This window comes from Rutidosis leptorrhynchoides, chromosome 4 (genome assembly GCF_046630445.1).
Source record: "Rutidosis leptorrhynchoides isolate AG116_Rl617_1_P2 chromosome 4, CSIRO_AGI_Rlap_v1, whole genome shotgun sequence".
In the NCBI taxonomy this organism is placed as follows: Eukaryota; Viridiplantae; Streptophyta; class Magnoliopsida; order Asterales; family Asteraceae; genus Rutidosis; species Rutidosis leptorrhynchoides.
This window is the reverse complement of record NC_092336.1, coordinates 418,130,574-418,154,966: the sequence shown is the minus strand read 5'-3', so window position 1 is coordinate 418,154,966 and position 24,393 is coordinate 418,130,574. Positions and strand designations below refer to the sequence as shown.

The 24,393-nt window shown below is 35.6% G+C and overlaps 1 pseudogene; it reads left to right on the top strand.

Moving 5' to 3' along the window:
- The first annotated feature begins 1,122 nt into the window (after positions 1–1,122).
- LOC139839391 (TMV resistance protein N-like) lies at positions 1,123–16,263 on the top strand (annotated as a pseudogene).
- The last annotated feature ends 8,130 nt before the right edge of the window (positions 16,264–24,393 follow it).

The following is a 24,393-nucleotide window of genomic DNA, read 5'->3' as shown; positions in this document are numbered from 1 at the left end:
CAAAAAGTCATAATTTCTGCATCATCATGCTTATTGACAAATTGTTTACAGATTTATCAATTATCAAAAGTCTTTTTTTTTTTTTTTTTTAACTGAGTTTTTTGATTGATATCAGTGGCTCAAGCCTGTGATGGATGTTAAAATTTCGGCTAAAATCGTTAAAAATTTGAATCAGTATGTCTTCATTTCAAACTACTGGTACCCATGAACAAAAAAGAAATAAAGTGATATTCATCATTGGTAATGTTCTGTTGTTAATTTTTATGCTAGATTATGATGTTGTTTATGTGGTAGTCATGGCACAAAGTTTATATTTTCTAACTTCACAGTTTGAATTCCTTTTTAGGTGTCGCTGGTTGAACTACATCTAGAAAAACAACTGTCTGCAATGTTATCATATCATGACCTCACGATTAAAGAGTTGTCGTTATCAATTAAGTAAGACTTCAACTTTCTTTTATCATAAGTAGATCAAGTTATTTGTCAAACCCCTGTTTTTACGGTCAAAATTTTAAACTTTTAATTATTAAAAGAAATTGCAGCTGATTTCACTAACCTTATGTGTCTTATTTTCAAATAAACTTATTGTTGATTGTTGTTGTGTCATTTTCTAGTAGCTTTAGTGATGTCATTAATTAAATATTTTATGGTGTTTCTTATTGACCAATTTGCTGTCTTCTCTCTTGATATCTCTACAACTTTTTATTGGAATCGTGCAATATTTTGTTTAGGCTCCAAGTTTTATTGAAATTTTGCACACACACTTTTTAATACTTCCATTTGATAGTGACTCCATTTATGTTTTTAAAGTCAAATATTTTGTTGCTTTCTACGCCTTTGTGCTTTCTGCAACGTATAATTTTGTTTCAGATTTAAGGTAAATCAGGATTGTCTTCCGATTTAGCAGGTATATATATATAATGCTTTTGACTTTTAGTTTGTTTTTTTGATTCTTCGTTTATATTTATTTATTTATATTTATTTATTTTACAATTACTGGATTCTTTGATTTAAGGTCTAAATCCATGATTCTGTAAATAAGTAAAAATACATCTTAAAAAAAAAAAACAGTAAACATATTTCATGATTTAATCTCGGATGACTTCTTCTCACTTGTTTTTTTTATGTTTATTTTACGATGAGTTTTTGATCGTGAAAATTACAGGCCCAGTTTGTGGATGCTCATTGTGTGATGAAAAAGTAAAAAAAAAAAAAAAAAAAAAAAAAAGGCAAAGATTTCGAGAGCTCATTTTATATGCTTGTATTTGTCATAATCCAAAACGAGCCATTATATTATAGTCATATACTAACTTATAATTTTTTTAGTGAAGGTGTGCATGTGTTAACGTTGATTTTTCATGGCTTGAAAGGTGTTTGATGAAATGTTTTTAAATTAGAGGTACATGGTATGGTTTCGTTATAGTTGTTTTTCATTTACTAGATAGAGTCATGATTTGTATTTGTTTTGTAGATATTGTTTGGATCTATTGTTTGGCGATATAGAGAGTAAAAGATCAAATATATCTGCATAAACTTGAAGTTTTGAATGTCACATGTTTACTTGGTTTGAAGTAATCTCATTACAAACATGTTACTCATTATTTTTAGTGTTCGTTCACATTATCATGCCTATTCACATTATCTTGTCATTGCTACATGCTTAAACAATTAAACATGTATTTGCTATTAAAATGGGTTGTTATGTAGTTGTGCAGCTTTTTGAAATGCTTTTTTGTTGAATGATATTTGCTCGAAAGTGTTGAAAAAGACACAACCAATAAGAGTTGTCTAGCGATTCTTATAGTTAAAACATATAAGTTGAACTGCTTATGTTTTTTTAACCCATGTTCAATACATAGTTAAGCTAAAAGTTCTAACCGACATGTTTTACATTCTTTTTTTTTTTTTTACCAATATTTGTAGTTTCTTTTTCACTAACGAGTTGTGCACTTGTGCAGATGAGTTATTCAGTGGGCAAAGTGTCTATCCTATCAATAATGTCAAATACGGTGTAGTTAAGAACTTGTGGTATAGAGATGATTTCATATTTGTAGATTGTACATTATATATCATAGTGAGCTATAGAGATGATGAAATATGCATCATCAACATCAATACCAACATTATCTTGAATTAGAGTTATTAAAGTTGTGATATTTTCATATATATAGATCATACATAATCATAGTGAGCAGTAGAGATGATGTCATATGCATCATCATCAACAACATCAACATCATCTTCAATTAGAGTTTCAAAAGGCTATGATGTTTTCTTGAGCTTCCGAGGGGAGGATACTCGTAGTGGTTTCACGAGCCATTTGTACGATGCTTTAACCCGAAAACGCATCAGAACCTACCAAGATGACAGGTCACTAGAAATTGGGGATTTTATTGTTCCTGAGCTACTAAGGGCTATAGAAGCATCAAAATTTGCCAGAGTCGTTTTATCGCACAATTTTGCAACATCTAAATGGTGTTTGGAGGAACTTGTTAAGATTGTTGATTGCATGGAGTTAGGCAAGCTGGTTGTTATTCCTGTTTTTTACCATGTGTCTCCAACTGATGTACGCCATCAAAACGACTGTTACGCACAAGGCTTCGCCAATCATGAAGAAAATCCCGAAATTTCACCTCATAAGGTGGAAACGTGGAGAGCGGCTTTCAAAAAGTTGGGGGCTATAACGGGATTGCACGTGACACAAGATAGGTAATTGTATTATTACATCTTTTCTTTTCTATATATAACAATAATTGCATGCAGATTTAGGCATAATTAAGCGCTAGATGGTTTAAAATTTGATTGATTCAAAGGTACCGAATGACGGCAATAATATGTTTTGTAATCATTTTGAATGAACAAGTCTGAATGAATGTTGTAAATTTATCAAATTAACCTTTTACGTAAATAAATAAAAGAATATAGTTTGTGGAGTGTATCAAAGGAAAATGGTGGGAGTATTTTAACTCTGAATGGTCAATACCACTTACCACTTGGATATTATATCTAAGTTTATAGTCTGTTATTTCTCTTCATCTAAGTAGATAATAGTAAAGAATCCTTTGATTCAACTAGCACTATTCTTCCATCCACCAATCTCATGTCTAGTTATATATCTGCAGGAAAGAATCAGAAGTTGTAGATGAAATTGTAAAAAGAATTCTAACGGACACACAAGTTATATTGCCAACGTCTCTTCCCGATGGTCTAGTGGGAATCGAATCACGGTTAAATGAGGTGAAGAGAATTCTGATTATGGAATCTTCTGAAGTTCGTTTTATAGGGATTTGTGGGATGAGTGGTGTTGGAAAGACTACTCTTGCTGAAGTTGTATTTGAGGCAGTTCAAAAGGAATTTCAAGAAAGTTGCTTTATTGAAAACATCAAAGACATTTCCAAGGATCATGATAGAGATTTATGTAAGTTTTAACAGAAACTCCTTGATGACATTTTGAAAAGTGAAAGTCCACCTGTACGAAGTGTTAAGCATGGACAAACTTTGTTGAAGACCAAACTGCGTGATTTGAAGGTTATAATTGTTTTGGATGATGTAAATCATGCCGACCAAATAACGTATTTGGCTGGGGGACGTGAATGGTTTGGAAATGGAAGCAGAATCATAATAACCACAACAAACACAGACTTGCTGAATCCACCTAAAATAAATGCAACATATGTATGTGAAGAATTGGAAGATGATGAAGCTCTTAGTCTCTTTTGTCAGTCAGCATTTGGAGGACATCCTACAAATGGTTATGAGAACTTGTCAAAAGATATTGTGAAGCTTGCTGGTGGTCTTCCATTAGCTCTTAACGTTTACGGTTCTCTTTTATGTGGAAAAGAAGAAAGGTATTGGAAAGAGATATTGAAGAAATTTCAAGAAAATCCACATAAAAAAGTGGTTGAAAGACTTGAAATGGGTTATGCTAGGCTAGATAAAGATGAGCAGGATACATTCAGATATATTGCATGTTTCTTGAAAGGGAGAGACAAAGATTTGGTAAAAGATATACTAACAGATATTGGTTTGTTCCCTGAGTGTGGAATCACTGATCTCATCAACAAGTTTCTTATAACTTTTAATCATGACGATAGCATTTGGATGCATGATATTCTCCAGCAAATGTGCTGGGAAATTCTTCGTAAGGACTCAGAGAGAGACTATGGGAAGTACATTGCAATCAAGCGTCATCAAGATATTGTAGATATCCTTACATCCAAACCAAAGGTAGTGCAATCGGTTTTTACAGAATGCATGAATAATAATTGACGATCAATTTATCCTATAATTAACACTGTGGCACATGGAATTTTCAACACATACTTTCGTATTACTCATCTGCTTCTGTGCTTGTTTATGTCAGGGTATGAGAACAATTGAAATCATCAACCAAGATCATTGTAAGGTTGAAGTGGAAATTTGCTTTGACGATCCTACATGTTTCTCAAAGGTGACGAAACTCAGATTTCTCAGGATTAGTAATGTACAATTTTCTCAAGGTCTTAACTTTCTTTCCAATGATTTACGGATTCTGGAATGGTATGGATGTTCTTTGAGGTCCTTGCCTTCAACTTTTGCACCCAAATACATCTTTGAACTTGATATGCGTTGTAGCCAACTTGAAACACTTTGGGAGAAAGATCTGGTAAGAGTGGTCATCCCTCTCATTACTTTCTAAATATCAAAATTACATATTTACCCAACTAAACATTAAAATTACATATATATCCAACGTAAGTCTCAAATTTATCCATTTTCTTAATTTAATTTAATCATAATTAAAACAATGCCTACAATCAAATTAATTTACCATCATATTGTTCTTCTTTTTGTTTATTTGCAATTTTATATATATATATATATATATATATATATATATATATATATATATATATATATATATATATATATATATATATATATATGTATATATATATATATGTATATGTATATGTATGTATGTATATATATAGGGGCAGGATCAATGGGGAACTAACCAATCGGGGGGAAGCAAAAATTTTTTTTTTTTCGTTTTTTTTGGAATTTTTTTTTTCCGGCATCAAGATCACACGAAAATATGAACATTTAGAAGAGACACTTCGTGATGAATGTTATTATTTAGGCGGAAAAACGATCGACAAAAATAACATTTAAGATAATATTGTTCGTGAAGAATATGAACGTTTTTTTTTCATGTTTTGTGAAGTAAAATTTAGCCCGATTTAGAGTTTAGGGTTTAGGGTTTAGGGTTTAGGGTTTAGGGTTTAGGGTTTGGTGTTTGGTGTTTATGGAATAAACCCAAAACACCAAACCCTAAACCCTAAACCCTAAACCGTTCGTGTTAAAAATTCAATCTAAATCCTAAATCTAAACCCTAAACCCTAAATTTCTAAACCCTAATATCTAAACCCTTTAAACCCTAATATCTAAACCCTAATATCTAAACCCCAATAGCTAAAACCTCAACATACACTCGAAAAATACGATAATCGTTATATATTACTTCTTCGAGCGTTTTCCCGCCAAAATAAAAACATTTATCACAAAGTGTCTCTACTAAATGTTCATATTTTTATCCCATCTATAATGTTCGTGAACAAAGTTTTTTCAAAAAAAAAAAAAAAAAAGTTTTTGCTTCCCCCCGATTGGTTACTTCCCTCTTGATCCTACCACTATATATATATATATATATATATATATATATATATATATATATATATATATAGTTTTTGCTTCCCCCCGATTAGTTACTTCCCTCTTGATCCTACCACTATATATATATATATATATATATATATATATATATATATATATATATATATATATATATATATATATATATATATATATATATAGGGGCAGGATCAATGGGGAAGTAACCAATCGGGGGGAAGCAAATTTTTTTTTTTCGTTTTTTTTTGAATTTTTTTTTTCCGGCATCAAGATCACACGAAAATATGAACATTTAGAAGAGACACCTCGTGATGAATGTTATTATTTAGGCGGGAAAACGATCGACAAAAATAACATTCAAGATAATATTGTTCGTGAAGAATATGAACGTTTTTTTTCTTCATGTTTTGTGAAGTAAAATTTAGCCCGATTTAGAGTTTAGGGTTTAAGGTTTAGGGTTTGGTGTTTTGGGTTTATCCAAAACACCAAACCCTAAACCCTAAACCCTAAACTCTAAACCATTCGTGTTAAAAACTCAATCTAAATCCTAAATCTAAACCCTAAATCTAAACCCTAAACCCTAAATTTCTAAACCCTAATATCTAAACCCTATAAACCCTAATATCTAAACCCTAATATCTAAACCCCAATAGCTAAAACCTCAAAATACGCTCGAAAAACACGATAATTATTATATATTACTTCTTCGAGCGTTTTCCCGCCAAAATAAAAACATTTATCACAAAGTGTCTCTACTAAATGTTCATATTTTCATCTCATATATAATGTTCGTGAACAAAGTTTTTTCAAAAAACGAAAAAAAAAAAAAAAATTTGCTTCCCCCCGCTTCTCCCCGAATGGTTACTTCCCTCTTGATCCTACCACTATATATATATATATATATATATATATATATATATATATATATATATATATATATATATATATATATATATATATATATATATATAATATAGGGTGAGGATATAGCTTTTTTCTAAATTTAGTCTGAGTTAGAGTTTAGGGTTTAGTGTTTTGGGTTTAGATCCCTAAACTCTAAACCATTCGTGTTAAACGTTAAATCTAAACCCTAAACTACAAAATCTAAACCCTAAATCTAAACCTAAAATGTAAAAGATAAAGAATTAGAAGTTATAAGTGTTTATTATGATTGAGAATGGATAAATTTGAGAGTCTTGATGTTTAAATTCGGTATATATATATGTAATTTTATGTTTATTTGGAGAAATATGTAATATTGATGTTTAGTTGGAGAAATATGTAATTTTGATGTTTAGAAAGGGTATATATGATATTCTCTCTATATCATAATATAGAGACTATATACAAGCTAGAAATTTGAAAGTTCTTTTTTTTTTCTCACTTAACAGGATCTGCCTAATTTGAGATCCATTAACCTCAGTTTCTCTACGAATTTGATCAAAATTCCAAACTTGACATCAACTCCGAAACTACTGATATTAAATCTTGAAGGCTGCACAAAACTAAAAGAGCTACATGAATCGGTTCTTCTTAAAAAAAGGCTACATTATATGAATCTGAAAGGGTGTGGGCTTCTTCAAAGCCTTGGTGGATGCAATATGGAAATGGATGCTCTTGAGACACTTTTGTTATCCGGATGCTCTAATCTTGAGTATATTCCTGAATTTGGATTGAACATGAAACACTTGGAGCATCTGTATGTGGATGGAACCAAAATCAAGAAATTGCCAGAAAGTTTGGGGAAAATGAGTAATTTGAGGAAGCTTGATATGAGTGAAACTTTAATAGAAGAGATACCCTCTTCCATGTATCTGCTGAAGAGGTTAAGATTCCTACGTGTTCATAGATGCATGCTTTTATCCCCAAGTAGAGGTTTTCTATATACAAATCTGGATACAGTATCGTATATACGAGAACTTGATCTAAGTTATTGTAATCTGTCGGCAGTTCCTGAGGGTATTGGTTTGTTATGTCGTGTAGTGAAGTTGGATCTTTCCGGAAATGATTTTGTTATACTGCCAGCAAGTATCAGTCTCCTTTCAAATCTTAAAATGCTTTTTCTGAATAATTGCAAGAGGCTTCAGTCATTACCGAAGCTTTCCATAGTAAACGAGGAGACACTCTATGGACTTGAGATCAGATTCAATTACTATGTTTCAAGAGGAGGGGTAGATTTGTCTAGGTTTCATGCTTCAAGCGACAATGGTAGTCCAACGGTGTCATGTTTGAATTGCCCAAGACTGGCTGAGAACGAAAGCGGTAGTCATGTGGTGGACAGAATATTAAATAGTTATCTTCAGGTCTCTCTATCTCTCTCTCTCTCTCTCTCTCTCTCTCTCTCTCTCTTCTTCCTCTCTCTGTGTGTGCACGTGCATGCGCGCACACACATATACATTAATTTTGAACCATTATTAATAGACAACTTTTTCTTTAAACAGTTACGAACAAAATACTGGATTACACCCGCAGCTGTATTTGAGATAGTTGGCGCAGGAAGCAATATTCCATCAAGCTTCAAGCTAATGAAATCTGGTGAAAATGTGATCCGTAAAGGCCCATGGATTGGGGTGGCTATTTGTGCTGTTATTGCCATCAACCAAATTGATGCTTTTATGGACGCCAACTACGCGGTAACAGCTCATATTCATGTTGGGGAAAAACATTGGATGATTCCAATTCCCGTAAACTTTTTGATGACAAGGGTGGAGAACCAATTGATCTTCTACTGGACAGCTTCTGATGACTTACTGAGGATTGTAGATTCAACTCAAGAGAACTACTTTAGTTTCTCATTTAGCGTGGAGCCAGGAGGTATCATTTTTCTTTAGATATACAACTTTAAACATCTAATCACGTTATGTCAGATAATATAATTGAGTGAAAACTATCTAGCTATGTCTCAGTTAAATGTGTAGTATTCAAAAACAATAAACCAAAATAATGGAATCAAACGACTGAAATTTGCAAAGTGAAATTGTAGTGTAACTTTAAAAGGAAAAAGTAAAAAAACTGATGTCTTTTATTCATCTCAACAATGGCTATAAATAGCCTACCAAGTACCAACAAACACCAAAATAGCAACTGCCAAATCTTCTACCTTTAGAATAGGTAGTCACATATGACCACATTCCACTCTCCAACGTGTGCTTAAATCTCGGTCAACACAAATACCCATTCAAACTAACTACAATCCGACTCTTCTTAATTAAACTAAACATACTCTAGATAATAATTAAAACCAAACTTATGCTAATGCAATTATTACTTAACTAAAATAATACTAAACTATCAAAATTACCCAACAATCACCCCCGTAATTTTGATTTTTTGTCTTCATCAAAGAAACGCCGGTTCTTCTTCACGAATCAAGTGGGCTTCTTTGTCATTCCATTTTGTGCACTCATTTTTGAAGTGTCCATACTCTCCACACTCATAGCACCTAAATCCACTCTTGTCACCTCGACCCGAGCCTCTTCCTTGACCTCTACCACCTCTTTCATAGCTCCTTCCACGTCCCCTTCCGCGTCCACTACTTTCACCATACTTTTGTTCACTTGCCAACAAAAGTTTGTTTTGTTCTTCATCTTTTTCTTCATGACCTAGAAGCCTTTCTTCATAGGCTTTCACCCTTCCAACCGCCTCTTCAAATGGCATTTTCGTAAGGTCCGAATATTGTTCAATGGGAGCTACGATTGGCAAGTATTTCATTGGAACCGAATTAAGAAACTTTCTTACAATCACCTCCTCTTCAAGAGTAGAACCAAGACTTTTGAATTTAGCAACAATGCTATTTATCTTACCCGAAAAATCATTAATTGATTCGTTCTCTTTCATCCTTAGCATTTGGAATTCGTTTCTCAACGTTTGCAACCTTGCTTTTTGAACCAATTCAGCTCCTACGTACCGAGTTTTGATCGACTCCCAAACATCTTTTACATTCTTGTGTTTGGATAATTGCAAAAGAACATCTTCGGGTAGAGTTTGATACATTATACCTTTGGTAGTATAATTTTTCTTCTCATCATAGCATCCCAATGGCCATATGCCCTTAGAACTGTTTCGATCATAATGGACCATGTGGTGTAGTTAGTCTCGGTTAATTTTGGGCATTGAATTGGTACGGTTCCTTGCTCACGAACGGTTAGAGATCGGTCGTTTTCTGCCATTTCTTTTCAAAGCTTTTTTTTTCTTCTTCTTGCTTTTTGTCTGCTACTTCTCTGCTGTTATCTGCTGCCTTTCTATTTTTTTCTACTGCTGCGCGCTTTACTGCTACTATTCTCTGCTTCTTCTTCTTCTTCTTGTTACTGCCTGCTATTGTCGACTGAATTATGCTGCAAATACTGACTGCTTTATGCTGATTTTACTGCTGTTTTTCTGCTTCTTTTCTACTTCGTATTCTGCTGCAACCGGCTGCTATTTATGCTGCATTTACACTGCTTTTAGAACTGCTATTTTCTACTTTCTTCCTGCTATATTTCTGATCATACATAGATCAGCCTTCTACTGCATTTCTTTCTTCATGATGGAGCCTAAGCTCTTGATACCAAGTGTAGTATTCAAAAACAATAAACCAAAATATAATGGAATCAAACGACTGAAATTTGCAAAGTGAAATTGTAGTGAAACTTTAAAAGGAAAAAGTAAAGAAACTGATGTCTTTTATTCATCTCAACAATGGCTATAAATAGCCTACCAAGTATCAACAAACACTAAAATAGCAACTGCCAAATCTTCTACCTTTAGAATAGGTAGTCACATATGACCACATTCCACTCTCCAACGTGTGCTTAAATCTCGGTCAACACAAATACCCATTCAAAGTAACTACAATCTGACTCTTCTTAATTAAACTAAACATACTCTAGATAATAATTAAAACCAAACTTATGCTAATGCAATTATTACTTAACTAAAATAATACTAAACTATCAAAATTACCCAACAAAATGCAATCAACATTTTTTCTTGCTCCGTATCAAATAATAAATGAAATTATATTATACTATATAAGTTAAAATAAAATACAATTGCCATTTGTTTAAGGTTGTCCCCTCGAAGTGAAGTAGAGGATATTGGCATATAGACAAGTTAGTTAAGACACAAATCATGAAACTAACAACCTTAATCATGTATTTACGCAACAAAAAGAGATGCAAATTAATGGTTCTCTATGGCTTCTTGATTTGTTTACATGTTGCAGAGTAATAGTGTGCTTAACATGCAGCTCAAAAACCGTCTATTTATCGTTTTGGGTTCCGTATGCATGATGTGGGTACCCTAATCAGCATGGGGGCACTCGCACAATTGATAAAATTTATGTCACTTAAACCTCCAATTTAGGTTTAATCGTACTTATCTACCATAAATAACTTGCACGTCATCCGTATATTCTTCAGCTCTTTGTGTTTTAATATGGAACTACATTGGTGGTTTTGATTATACTTGGCAAACGGGCCGGGTTGAGTTTGGGTTGAAATGGTTTTTGGTTCGAACGGATTATATTTTTGTATGGGTCAAACTGGCCGAGTTGGGTTGAGGCCCGTTTCTCAAAGTTTCTTAAACTCATAAAACCTCATGATATTAGTATTTAAAATCTCCTAAAGACCCGTTAAGACCCATTAATGACCCGTTGGAGGTTATATATATGCCAGGCTTCATATAGGTCTAAATTGGACCCATTATCTAACTTTTTTATAGACTCGATTGGTTAAATACCTAACTCAATGGGCCCATTTTCAAGCTATGGGTCTCAAGTTGTTGTCAAATCCTTATGAGGTGTGCTCCTTCCAATAGCATGAAGTTTACTAAGACCTGTTGATCTATTGACTTGAAAGTTCAAGCCTTTAATTTTGATTGCTGTTGACTTGGTCTTTCTTACTTCAGAAATAAGGATACTTTTGAGGTTATTTATTTAGGCACTTATCCGCTTGTGTACTTATGTATGCCTGGCAAACGGGTCTGGTTAAGCCGAGACCTAAATGGGTTTAGATCAAAACGGTTCATGGGTTGAACGGGTCTCAATTTTCATATGGTTCGAACGGATTGGGTCGGGTCGAGACCATTTTTTCTTATAATTTTCTTTTTCAAAAAAAAAAAAAAAAAAAAAAAAACTCAGATTCTTTTTTTCAAAACAAAAAATTAGATTTTTTTTGAAAAGAAATCAGATTTTTTTTGAAAAAAATCAGAGTTTTTTTTTTTTTAAATCCCTATTTAATTTTAATAATTTTTTTACATTATTTATTTATATATCTTTTAATGTTTATTTAGTTTTTTTTAAACAAGGTTAATTTTATTTTTTTCCATTATTAATTTTATTTTTTATTTCTTCCATTTTTATTAAAATTTTCATTTTTTAAATTTATAAATTTTTTATTTTATAAATTTTTAGTTTTTATGTTTTTCTAATTTTTTATTATTTTTTTATTTTTCAAAATGGGTTGGTAATGGTTTCAAGGGGTTTGGATGGACCTAATATATCAATAGACTAAAGATGGGTCGTGCAACTTCCTTACATCAGAAATCATCTTTTCTTAGATTTTATTACCCCCTTATTTTGCTTCTTTTTTTATTATGAACCTGAATAGTTAAAAGTAAGGAATTTAGCCTCAAAACCCACTTATTTACCTCAGAAGTAAGCATATATGACTTGAAATTTTGGTCTAAATATAATTTAGGCGCTATCAGACATCTATGGCCGCACCAGCGAGTCAATATTATTATTCTAAATTAGGGTTTACAATTTCCGTATATAAGAGTTCAACTACATTAGGGTCTCATTCCGTAAATGCTGCATGACCATGAGGCGACGGTGAGACATCACAACATATTTGTCATGGTCTTCTGGGGACGAACCGGGGAAGACCCGAATTCTCACCTGAGGACGAACTGAGGGTGAGCTCGGACTAGCCATAAGCCCAAGTGTAGAACTCACTCCCAAAAGCTAGCTTGAGGAGGAGGAAACACCTTGACTTATAAGCCATCACCAAATCCCATACTTAGGCGACGTGGGATCGTAACAAACCCCACCCTTAAAGACCAACATACTCGTTGGTCACTGCTATGTTGGTCACGGTTGGAACCCTCTTTTCGGGTCCAAGCCACCACTCCATAGGCCACCACTTCGAGTGTCGGTCCCGAAAGACGGGGCTAGCTCTGATACCAATTGTCATGGTCTTTTGGGACGAACTGGGGAAAACCAGACGAACCGGGGTGAGCTCAGACTAGCCATAAGCTCAAGTGTAGTTTTCACTCCCAAAAGTTAGCTTGAAGGAGGAGGGAACACCTTGACTTATAAGCCATCACCAAATCCCATACTTTGGCGATGTGGGATCGTACAATACCCCACCCTTAAAGACCAATGTCCTCGTTGGTCACGGCTATGTTGATCACAGTTGGCACCCTCTCTTCGGGTCCAACTAGGGTCGTCTCAACAATTCGAAGGCCCTAGGCGATAACAAAAATATGCCCTCATACACTCTAAATTCTTTTAATACATATAAAAAGATAATACTTAAATTTATAAATTTATTTACTTACAATGTATTTAACTGTATAAAATTACAACATTACAACTTTAATTGAAATTTTTTTATTTGATTAAATAGAATATTTTGAAAAATGTATATAAATATTTAAATTTTTGGGCCCTTCAAACCTTTTGGGCCCTAGGCGGTTGCCTATCTTGCCTATGCTCGAAGACGCCTTCGTCCAAGCCACCACTCCGAGTGTCGGTCCCGAAAGACGGGGCTAGCTCTGATTCCATTTGTCATGTTTTTCTGGGGACGAAGCGGGGAAGACCCGAATTCTCACCTAGGGACAAATAGGGGGTAAGCTCGGACTAGCCATAAGCCCAAGTGTATAACTCACTCCGAAAAGCTAGCTTGAAGGAGGAGGGAACACCTTCACTTATAAGCCATCACCAAATCCCATACTTGGGTGATATGGGATCGTAACAATATTATCTTATACTTTACGATATGGTTCGAAAAGGGTAAGAAGGACGATCGGCCTTTGTTCCTTTTGAGTACTATCTTTATAATGAGAAATAGAAATGCTAAATTGTAGTACACAATTTCTTGATTTATGTTGTAAGGCCAATGAATCGATTTAATGCAGATGGTAATCTGGAGGTTACTAAGTTTGGAGTTCGTTTTATACGTGAGGGAGACATATTTGAACTGAAACGACTTGAAGATTCTACTAGTAAGGTGGTACACTATGTGTTTGGATCTTGTTTTAAGGAGCGTCAGACGAATAACTGGGAAAAAGTCATCAATTTACCCAACATGCAACCGTATATTGAAGAAGCTTGTGAAGAAGCTGATACAGACCACCATTCCCGTCATTCTCCCATCCACGACCACACCATTAGGACGACTAATATTCTTCTCAACTGTGGAAAACAACAATATTTCTTGGATGATATCCATAAAATTCTTATGTCTCTTAATGAAATCACCCAACAAGTTTTTTTTGAATGCAAGGAAGAGTGGAGACACTCAGGGTTGTTACTTAGTTTGGTTTATGACTATTATCGAATCTGTCTTGGAACCTCTCAACTTTACAATGATTTTGTGAAGTTACTCAAAGATGTATCGTATAGCTGGTTGAGTCTAAAGTTGGCATTGGAGCAAATTGTGGCAAAAGGTAGAGCTTATGATTGCACTTATCAAGAGATGCTAAAACAGCTTAATGATCTTGAAGCTGCTGAATGTGTCAGATTTTCTGATAATTTTATCAGGTCGTTGGCTTATATCTGTAATCAAACAGTTGATTATTCAGGACATCTAGAAATTAATATTCAGAAAGTTAATCAAGTGTTCGATTTAGTCAAGACATTGGCAAAAGTATCAAGCGTAACACTTGCAGGAGTTGACCGTATACTAGGTGCATATGCGAGTAATGAAAGGCTATGGCAAAATATGAAAGAAACCATTTTATTTTCCAGGCAGTTGCATGGCTTGGAAATATACGCAGAAGCCCAAAGTTGTTTTCGTAGAGGAAAAGACGTGACAGGAAGTTATGGAAGGGAATTAAGGATCTGGGATTTATTTGATAATGCACTTCTTCTACAAGATTTGAAGATCAAGATGGCTCAACTTAATTCTTTTACAAATGAGGGTGAGGATGAGATGATGACTGTAATAGATAAGCTTCACAAGAAGACCGCTGACTTGGCAAAGACTATCGAGAATATGACTAATCATGCTTATAAATACACTCATGATATAGAGGAGGCAGGAGTGATTTTGAATCGATTTATTGCAGAAGGTTCTTTACAGGTGACTGGGTTTGGAGTTCAGTTTATGTTTGATGAAGACAAAGTGCACCTGCAACAACAGTTTGATAATATTAATAGTAGTGCATTGCCACAGGAAAATTATTCAATTTCTATGTGTGAGAAAACGACTGTTCTGGTTCGTGCTACTTCATCTCTTCTCACTGATATGGGGTGGTATATACGTGCTTGTGAAGCTGCTGATTCAAGCCTCCTCTTGAGTCATTCAATCATCATCAATGAGAACATCTCCAGGATAATAAAATTCAATACTTTACAATCGCAAAGATCTGTGGATGAGATCCATGAAATCATTAATTGTGTACTTGGAAACAACCTAAAAGCTTTCATGGTCTTAAATGAATGCAAGGAAGAATGGAGGAGGCGTACTACACCATTATTTTCTATTGTCAGTCACTACTATCATCTCTGCTGTGAAACTTGGGGACTTTACAATGATTTTGTAAGGCTGCTGAAAGATGTATGCGATGGTTGGATGAGTGTAAAGTTGGAGTTGGAGCAAATTCTGGCGAAGATCAGACAAGACAATTACACGTCTAAAGAGATGCTACAACGTACAGCTTGACGGTATTGAACCTGCAGCTACATGTATTTGTTTTTCTGGTAACATTGTCAAATCATTTGCATATGTATGTATGCAAACAGGTTCTTTTGCAAGATTGTTCAATGAAGAAATCCAGGAATTTAAGTCGGTGAAGATATTAGCACAAGTTTCAAGTGGACTGGTTGCAAGTGTTTTTAGTATAATGTCTGCTTTAATGGTTGGTTACTTTGCAAGGGAAGGAAGACAAGACTTGGAGTCTATTTGGTTACATTTAATCCGAGGTTTTTCATTGAGTGGTTCTTTACGCCAGCTTAATCGATGTTGTCCGATAAAGGAATTAATTAATATTCATTCTCTTTTTTATAAATTAAAGTTCGGATTCACTAAAAAGCATAAGGTGACACTTATCGCTGAATTAAATTCGCTTATGACGAAGATAGATAACATCATGGTGAGTATTGAGCACATGAGTAGGCATGCTCAAAAATATAATGATGATATAATGAAGGCAGGAACAAGTTTGGGAATAATAAGCCACAATCAAATGAGTCTACCTGTTAAACGGAAATAAGAGTACTAGACAGTGTCAATTGTTTACATGAGTCAGTATCTTCTATGTGTGCTACGTCATTTTTTCATAACTAGGCTTTTCTTTATGTATACCCGTCCTAAAACTCATGTATACTAATTACACGATGTATTTATATGTATTTTTCATAATTATTGATAGAATCATGATACCATACACAATATTATAAATTAGAACGTTCTAATGATGAAGGCATATGAAATTTAGTTTGAAATTAAAACACGTGTTATTAACACTATAATGTACGGAGTATCTTTTTTTCGATGAAGGCATATGAAATAATGTACGGAGTATCTTTGTTATACTTGATACTAACAAGTAAAAATGTGAGCGCACTTCGCTGCGCAGTGATTACGAAATGGTTTTGTGCCATCGTTTTATATTTAGCGTACCTGTTTTAGATTTACATATATATATATATGCTATCTTATACTCCAATGAATTCACTTAACTAACACTATACAACAAACTTTGTGTTAACTGCAATTGCTAAGAATTTATACAACAAATGTTATGGCTGCGTTCGTCTCCTAGATTGATTATGACATGTCCTTTTTTTTCTTTCTGGGGTGCTATATACATTTGATATAGAAAGTGTTATGATTTGATAATTAACAAATTATGAAGTTGCAGTTTTTACCTTTGGGTGGGAATTGAGCTCTCTTTGTTGTTGATGGGCCGGTAACATCATTGATTCCCGGCCATCGTGATTCAACGAACCATCGCCGTTTGCAGTTTGAAGAGTTACATCCGCCATCGTGATTCATCATCTTTGCTAAAGTTTTGATTTTTATATTGTTTTGTAATCGCTATAAGTTTTGTAAAGAACACCGATTGTTCTTTACATAATACTTTCCCAATGACCTTAGCCACATGGAACGCTAAAATCTTAGTAATAATCTTATAGACAACACCAATAAGAGAAATTGGCCGATAATTTTTATACATGAAGGAGATGCAACATTCAGAATTACTGTAATTAAAAACCGAGCTCGCACCCTTAGGCATTTGATTATCCGAAAATGCTTTCGACACCGTAACCACAATCTCATATTTCAATATATCCCAAATTAAACTTCTTTATAACTGAAACCGGATCGCACACCCATAGCGCCTCACGGGTCTCGTCTTCCAAAACAGTCTTGGCCAAACTTGCTCGATCCTCATCGCCCAAAATGCAAGGAGTAATATTTGGTCTCACATAATAAGTGTTATTAATCCTTGCAAACTTCTGTTGGTAAAACAGAAAAAAAAAAAAAATGCCTCCTTGATTGCCACCACGAGGTTTGACACCCATTTCCCATTGATATTTAACCCTTTTAATCATTTGAGTATTTAACCCTTTCAATTAAAAAAACACGTACAGATAGATAAAAGTGGACGCTTACACCAACGAATATTATTCTGATTAAATCTTAACTTCATTTCTAGGAACAATCATATCATCATATCATATTCATTAAAGTATAAATAATAATTCATAAATATGTGTCATCCTATTTGGTGGGGGAGTGATATGTACACAACCACTTTTTACACATACACAACCAAACATGCTTTACACTGTTGTGACCAAACATGCTTTATAGTGTTGTACTGTACAACAGTGTAAAGCATGTTTGGTTGTGTATGTGTAAAAAGTGGTTGTGTACATATCATCACCCTATTTGCTGATATAGCATAAGACATTTGTGTCATGTTGGTTGCTTGTTTATGCAAATGTTCCCATTCTCTTATTGATTCCCTGACATTACACACAAACCGTCCCCGGTTTTGTCATTATTTGCAAACCCTTTTTCTTACAATTATAAGCACAAGAAATTTATTTATTTTTTTGAAAAGCAAGTTTTATTAATAACACGAATAATACAATGAATAATACATTGGGGTTCATAGACAACCCCGTACACGAATGAAAGGTGAAAATCCTCGATGAGGTGCAAAGGTCGCACCCAATATAAACAAAACTAAACTAAATCAAGATATACATAGGGATTGGACAACCATACAAGCCAATCTAATGTTCTTCCTTTGATGCGATGTGAAATCCATTCAAATGACTTAACTTGGATTTCGTTGAAGGAAACCGGAACACTCCAACCTTTGTTTTGGAAGACCGTCATGTTGCGATTCCTCCATATCGTATAAACACACACCCATTGGACGGCTTGCCACACTTTATGACCAATCGAAGACGGAGTACCTGCTACGACATAACTCATTAAAACTAGGATTGCTCCTGATGGGAAAATGGTCACAACGGACAATCTACAAAACGGAAACAAACATCCGTTTGACAAGCATTTCCCGACCCATATGAACCTGTGAGAAAACTAACAAATAAGGTATACCACAATCACCACAAATCAGCCCCAATTCTGTCCCAAATCAGCAAATACAAAATAATTGAGCACACACAATACACACGAGACTTTTTACGTGGAAAACCTCTCAAAATCGAGAGTAAAAAACCACGGGACTCGTAAGCCACTTAATGTTCCACTATCATCAACAAAGAGAGCAATACAATAAGCCTTCTCTAGATCAACTAGAGGTATACAACATCATCATACTCTTGAACAACAATAATCAACAAGTATATGAAGAAATTAAAGACAAAAGATGAATGATTCACCCAATAAACTGCCCTCTGTTCCAGCAGCGAGAACACGAGCTACAGGCCTCTTTAGACGAATTCAACGGTTGAAAACCTTGGCACTGATATCAGGAAGACACAGCCCAAATTTGATGAAGATCCAACGGTTAGATCTCCGGGGATCGTCTCTGTTCTGACCTGCTGTTTTCAAAACCGGGAATGGAATATCTCACACTTTTTCTTGATCTCTCTGATCTCTCTTATGACCAAAAATGGCTGCACACTTGAAGTTTAAAATGCCCTAAAATGATTGACTAAGTCAACTAGCATCTTGGGCCTATTTTGTTGGGCTTGGGCCTTTCTCATTAATTGGAAACCAATAACCCAACAAATCTCCCCCTTTCCAATTATGAGGAAGGAATCGCCATCCCGGCGATCGAGCAACATACCTTGAGCTTCTCACTTGCTAAAGCCTTTGTGAACATGTCGGAACCATTATCATCGGTGTGAACTTTATCAAGTTCAAACGAACCATCTTCAAGACGTTCTCTAATCCAATGATACCGCACATCTATATGTTTTGTCCGCTTATGATACATAGAATTTCTAGCCAAAAGAATCCCACTCTCATTATCACAAAGAACCACATATCGTGATTGCTTAAACCCAAGGTCTTGTAGAAACCTTTTCATCCACAATAGTTCTTTGCACGCTTCTGTTGCTGCCATATACTCAGCCTCGGTTGTAGACAATGCAACACACTTTTGTAACCTTGATTGCCATGAAACTGCTCCCCCTGCGAAAGTCATCAAATATCCAGAAGTGGATTTCATGTTATCTTTGTTTCCTGCCATATCTGAGTCTGTATAACCAACAAGCACCGGCTCTCCATTTCCGAATGTGATACCTAACTTTGAAGTACCTCGTAAGTATCTCATAATCCATTTAACCGCTTCCCAATGCTTCTTACCCGGATTTGACATAAACCGACTAACAACACTTACCGCATGAGCTATATCTGGCCTAGTACACACCATAGCATACATCAAGCTACCAACTGCTGACGCATATGGAACTATATCCATCTCCTCAACATCCTCCTTTGAAGTAGGACAATCTCTTTCTGTTAGCTTAAAGTTGTTTGTAAGAGGGGAACTAACCACTTTAGCATTCTTCATGTTGAATCTACTTAACACCTTTTCAATGTATTGCTCTTGTGATATATGTAACGTCTTAGCACCTCTATCTCTAGAAATCCGAATGCCAAGAATTTGTTTTGCTGGCCCCAAGTCTTTCATAGCAAAAGACTTGCTCAATTCTCGCTTCAACTGCGCAATTCTTTTAATATTTTTACCAACAATTAACATATCATCAACGTATAACAACAATATGATGAAATCATCATCACCAAACCTCTGAAAGAAAACACAATGATCTGAAGTTGTCTTTCGGTAGCCTTGCTTTCCTATAACCGACTCAAACTTCTTATACCACTGTCTCGGTGCTTGCTTCAACCCATATAAACTTTTCTGAAGTCTACAAACATAATTTTCTTTACCCTTAACCCGAAAACCTTCAGGTTGCATCATGTAGATTTCCTTATCCAAATCACCGTGAAGAAAAGCAGTCTTGACATCCATCTGTTCAACCTCAAGATCAAGACTAGCAGCTAATCCAAGAACCACTCGAATAGATCCCATCTTCACAACCGGTGAGAAAATCTCATCAAAATCAATACCCCTTTTCTGGCTGAATCCTTTAACGACTAACCTAGCTTTGTACCTTGGTTGTGAAGTAAGCTCATCTGTCTTCACTTTGAATACCCATTTGTTTCTCAAAGCTCTCTTGCCTTTAGGTAACTTCACCAGCTCATAAGTATTGTTCTCATGCAAGGAATTCATCTCATCTTGCATAGCTTCACCCCACTCTTTCTTATGCTCATCTTTCATTGCTTCTGAATAACATTCTGGCTCTCCCCCATCAGTAACTAATACATACTCATCAGCAGAATATCTAACAGAAGGATGACGGTCTCGGGTAGACCGCCTAAGTGGGACAAATGGGGGCACATCTGGTACTGGAATCTCTACCTGCTCCGGAGCATAATCATCATCAGTACCATGTTCATCATTATGAACATCATCTCCAACATGTTGTGGAGTAACTGGATCCAAATCAACAAGATCAGCACTAGGTTGAGGAACTGAATCTGTCTTATCAACATCTTTTAACATCTGATCTTCTGTAAATACAACATCTCGGCTTCGTACGAGTTTCTTCTGAACTGGATCATATAACCTGTACCCAAAATCATCTTCACCATAGCCGAGGAATACACATGGCTTAGTCTTCATATCAAGCTTTGACCTCTCATCTTTGGGAACATGAACAAAAGCTTTACATCCAAAAACTCGTAAATGACGGTAAGAAACATCTTTGCCGCTCCAAACCCTGTTAGGAACATCAAAATGCAAAGGAACACAAGGGGTTAGATTAATAATATGAACTGCCGTATTTAAAGCCTCACCCCAAAAGGAATCGGACAACCCTGCATGTGAAAGCAAACATCTAACTCTCTAAACCAAAGTTCTGTTCATCCTCTCTGCTAAGCCATTCAACTGAGGTGTCTTTGGTGGAGTCTTTTGATGCCGAATACCATTCTCCTTACAATAAGCATCAAATCTGCCAATGTATTCACCGCCATTATCAGTCCGAATACACTTGAGTTTCTTCCCCGTTTGCCTTTCAACTAGTGTATGAAATTCCTTAAACTTTTCAAATACTTGATCCTTTGACTTTAAGGTATAAACCCACACCTTCCTGGAATGATCATCGATGAATGTAACAAAGTAGGAACATCCACCAAGTGTCCTAGTCTTCATAGGCCCACAAACATCCGAATGAACTAGATCAAGTATGTTCTCCATTCGAAAAGGAGAATGACTCTTAAACGCAACTCTGGTCTGTTTCCCTGCCAAACAGTGAGAACACTTACTCAAATCAATACCACTAACACCCGACAACACATTCTTCTTGAACAAGATAGACATCCCCTTTTCACTCATGTGGCCAAGTCTTTTATGCCACAACTCAGTAGAATCAACATTGTCCACTGCGTTAACAATGTTCTGGATGATCTTCGGACGCGTGATGTATAATCTTGAGTCTTTCTTGCCTCTTCCCACTATCATAGAACCAAGAGTTAGTTTCCAAATACCATTACCAAAACCGTTATAATAACCATCATCATCAAGAATGCCTGTTGAAATAACATTAAGTCTCATATCCGGAACATGTTTTACATTATGCAAAACTAACTCCATTCCCGTGTCAAATTTCAAACAAACATCTCCAATACCAACGATCTTTGATAACCCGGCATTACCCATCCTAGCAAATCCATAGTCACCTGGAGTGTAAGATGAGAAGTGATCTCTACAAATTGCAACATGACATGTAGCACCACTATCAACAATCCAACTCGTGTCATCATGAGTAAGATTGATCATATCATAATCAATACAAACAAAGAACTCATCTGTGATAGCGTTAACTTCAACCTTATCATCATCACCACCATCACTTTTCTTTTGTTTATTCTTGTCATATGCCTTTTTCTTCTCATTCTTCAACTTTGGACAATACCACTTTGTGTGCCCCTTTTCATGACAATTATAACACTCAACGTTAGCAAATTTGCCTTTGCGTGAGCTGCTACGATGATTGCCTCTTTTACCCTGACCTCTGCTATGACTTCTCCCCCGCGTTTCTGTGACCAAGATATCTGACTGTGAAGAGGAACCTTGTGACTTTCTTCTCATCTCTTCATTCAAAATACTACCCTTAGCCAATTCCATGGTGATAGTACCATTAGGTGCAGAGTTGGACAAAGATGTCCTAAAAGTCTCCCAAGAGTCCGGTAATGTACCAAGTAACCAGAGACCCTGAATCTCATCCTCAAACTTGATACCCATACCTGCAAGCTGATTTATAATACCCTGATATGCATTTAGGTGATCTGTAATAGGAGTCCCATCATGATACTTCAAAGCCATCATCTGCTTAATTAAGAACAACTTGTTATTCCCAGTCTTTCGTTCATATAACTGCTCAAGCTTTTTCCATAAGGCTTTAGCATCAGTCTCCCCAGTAATATGATTCACAACATTATCATCAACCCACTGCCGAATATACCCACATACTTGTCTATGCAAAATTTTCCATTGAGCATCAGATTTTTCCTCAGGTTTATCCTCAGTAAAAACAGGCAAATAATAATCTTTCACATAAAGAAGATCCTCCATTTTACCTTTCCAAACATGATAATTTGAACCATTTAAACTAATCATTTTACTTGTATTAGCTTCCATCTTTCACACAAGTCAAATCAAATAACCTAGCTCTGATACCAATTTGATGGGAAAATGGTCACAACGGGCAATCTACAAAACGGAAACAAACATCCGTTTGACAAGCATTTCCCGACCCATATGAACCTGTGAGAAAACTAACAAATAAGGTATACCACAATCACCACAAATCAGCCCCAATTCTGTCCCAAATCAGCAAATACAAAATAATTGAGCACACACAATACACACGAGACTTTTTACGTGGAAAACCTCTCAAAATCGAGAGTAAAAAACTACGGGACTCGTAAGCCACTAAATGTTCCACTATCATCAACAAAGAGAGCAATACAATAATCCTTCTCTAGATCAACTAGAGGTATACAACATCATCATACTCTTGAACAACAATAATCAACAAGTATATGAAGAAATTAAAGACAAAAGATGAATGATTCACCCAATAAACTGCCCTCTGTTCCAGCAGCGAGAACACGAGCTACAGGCCTCTTTAGACGAATTCAACGGTTGAAAATCTTGGCACTGATGTCAGGAAGACACAGCCCAAATTTGATGAAGATCCAACGGTTAGATCTCCGGGGATCGTCTCTGTTCTGACCTGCTGTTTTCAAAACCGGGAATGGAATATCTCACACTTTTTCTTGATCTCTCTGATCTCTCTTATGACCAAAAATGAATGCACACTTGAAGTTTAAAATGCCCTAAAATGATTGACTAAGTCAACTAGCATCTTGGGCCTATTTTGTTGGGCTTGGGCCTTTCTCATTAATTGGAAACCAATAACCCAACAGCTCCCACCATCTAACTTCCACCACCGGTACACCCGAGACCAAACATCCGCGGCGTATTTACATAACAAGAACGTGTGCTCCACTGTTTCAATATTGTCGTCACAAACGGGGCACCTAACACTATGAAGATCAATGACGCGTTTGTCTAACTTAACCCGAACGGGTAGTCTTTCTTTAAGAATCGCCACACCTGCGGACTGTAGCAGCTTACCATCAATTAATGACGCAAGCTTCTTGATCGTGAATTGCCCATTAGATGCAAGCTCCCACCTCCACTTGTCCGTTGTAGCATTGCTGTGTTGGAACCCTGTAGCCGCCACCGAAACAGTCCCAATCATGGACTGCAGTTCACCAATGTTACGGCCCAGTAACTCTCTAGCCCAGGCCCACGTAAACTGCAGCTCATTAGCTTGGATATTCGAAACCCTGTCTTTGATTGTCGCGTTCGGTATAGTCTCAAGCCTGAATAATCTTGGAAATAAATTGCATAATTTGTCACACCCGCACCAATGTTCACGCCAAAAAAGTG